Source organism: Sphaeramia orbicularis, unplaced genomic scaffold, assembly GCF_902148855.1.
Source record: "Sphaeramia orbicularis unplaced genomic scaffold, fSphaOr1.1, whole genome shotgun sequence".
Classification (NCBI taxonomy): Eukaryota; Metazoa; Chordata; class Actinopteri; order Kurtiformes; family Apogonidae; genus Sphaeramia; species Sphaeramia orbicularis.
Window position 1 is genome coordinate 377,207 of NW_021941741.1, and position 1,993 is coordinate 379,199.

Consider the following 1,993-nt stretch of genomic DNA (forward strand, 5'->3'; position numbering starts at 1 on the left):
GTGTCACCAGTAAAAATCCTGCAACAGTGGTTCAGTGGATGTGGGTTCTGAAGGTGTGCAGGTGGATCAGTTTGTCAGAGCAGACTCATAGAAGGACACAGATCCAGCAGGACAGTCCACATACACTGAGACCTGTACCAGAGGAGGACCAGAAGGAGGACCAGAAGGAGGAGGAGGAGAAAGAGGAGGAGGAGGAGGAAGACTGAGGGAGGAGTGTGTATTTCTTTTATGCCTGAGACTGTATCAACCTCTGTAACGCTGCAGGACTCCAGGATCTGATCATTGTATCCAAACCACTGTCATCACTCTTTCCTTTCCTTATGATTCTTCTGTAAGTCAAAGATATTTCCAACCCATCCACTCCACTGGACCTCCCAGTAACAGCGACCAGTCAGACAGTTGAGCATCACCCTGTACCCAGTAGTCAAATCTGTCCGGATGATCAGGATGTGACAGAAACCCCTCCACATGTTCCACCTCTTGTTGTTTTCAGACAGTTTGAGGCGTCTGTCGCTGTGTTTGGATCCAGGGTGAGTTCACAGAAATCTGATGGACAGAAGAAAACACAATCCAGCTGCAGTTATTGAATCAATAATCAGCTGATGACTGACAGTCTGATCACATCACTGGGTCAGTCAAACTGTTATTGATGGATGGATCATGTGTGAGTCTGACTTGATCAATACTGATCAATAACAGATCATTCCAGTGTTTTTAGAGGACGGATCTGTGTTTCTGAGCACATTTTCACGACAGAGAATAAAAGTTGTGAACACAGATCAACTCTGACTCCATGACTCAGATCTAATCTGTAGAACCAGTTCACCTTCAGGATCATATATTGATCCTTAACATTCAATATTCAAAGTCTGTTTCATTTTGGATCCAAACTGATTCAAACCTAAAAACACAATCCAATCCCATCATGTCATTCTCCGTTCTTCTAGACTAAGTGTTTTTGCTGTTTGTTCAGGTCGATGTTTCGTTGGTGCTAATGAATCTACATGTTGGATTTGTAGATTCCAATCTTCTCCACAGTGACTCTGACTGTTTATAATTGGATCTAAACTCCAGTTCTTTTGCTCATTGAATGCGATTCTTTATCTGATGGATACTAATAGTTTGTAGAAGTGTTTTGGTGGTTTCATCTGAGTTTGTTCCTCAGACAACTTCTCATCTGATGAACTCTATTGTGTTTTGGATCTTCTTGGTTGTATTTGTATTGTTTGTCCCACAGTGACAGTACAGACTGTAAATGTGCATAAAGACACTAGAGCTCTGATCTGCACTAAATAGTCTGGGACTGGACCTGAGGACTCACTGCTCAGGGTATGTGGGTCCATGTGGTACCAGTCCTGACCAATCAGCTATCAGCTCATCCCTTCCATTAAACTGACTGTCTTCATGAACACTTCAGATGTTTAGAATGTGGAAGCAGGTCCCAGTTTGGGTTCAGGTTGGTTTGAATCCATCTAATCAAATCACACTTACATCTGCATGGACCTGGTGTCAACCATCGGACTCCAGCAGGATCCAACCTGAAAGGAGGAGGAGGGTCAGAGGTCAGCTGGAAACATGTACATTCCATCCCTCTGATCCACTGAAGCTTTTCTGTTCACATCCACTAAATGGTTCCTTCTGAATCACTGACTGTGTTTGTCTGTGAACGTGGGCTGGACCTTCATACAGGATGGATCCCAGCTCTGACAGATGGTTCCTGTCAGCTCTACCTGTTCTATCTGCCATTATCTGTGGATGCATCGGCTCAGTCCATACCTGACAGTGTCCAGTCTCCAGTGTGGATCCTCCACTAGAGCACACAGCTCCTGTCCTGAGGCTCCTGGATGGTTGTAGCTCAGGTCTAGCAGTCTGAGATGGGACGGATTGGACTGTAGGGCTGAGACCAGAGAAGAACATCCTTCCTCTGTGATCAGACATCCTGACAATCTGCAACACAAAACATCACATTCATCAACTGAGGATGGAGATGAAT

General features: G+C 44.7%; 1 long non-coding RNA gene across 1 annotated transcript; it reads right to left on the bottom strand.

Annotated features, from left to right (window-relative positions):
* Positions 1-459: 459 nt before the first annotated feature.
* Positions 460-1,791, bottom strand: LOC115416907 (uncharacterized). Its single transcript, XR_003935056.1, has 3 exons — positions 1,777-1,791; positions 1,492-1,538; positions 460-546 (listed from the first exon to the last, which is right to left on the bottom strand). It is a non-coding gene; the product is annotated as an uncharacterized LOC115416907 (long non-coding RNA).
* Between the last annotated feature and the right edge of the window lie 202 nt (positions 1,792-1,993).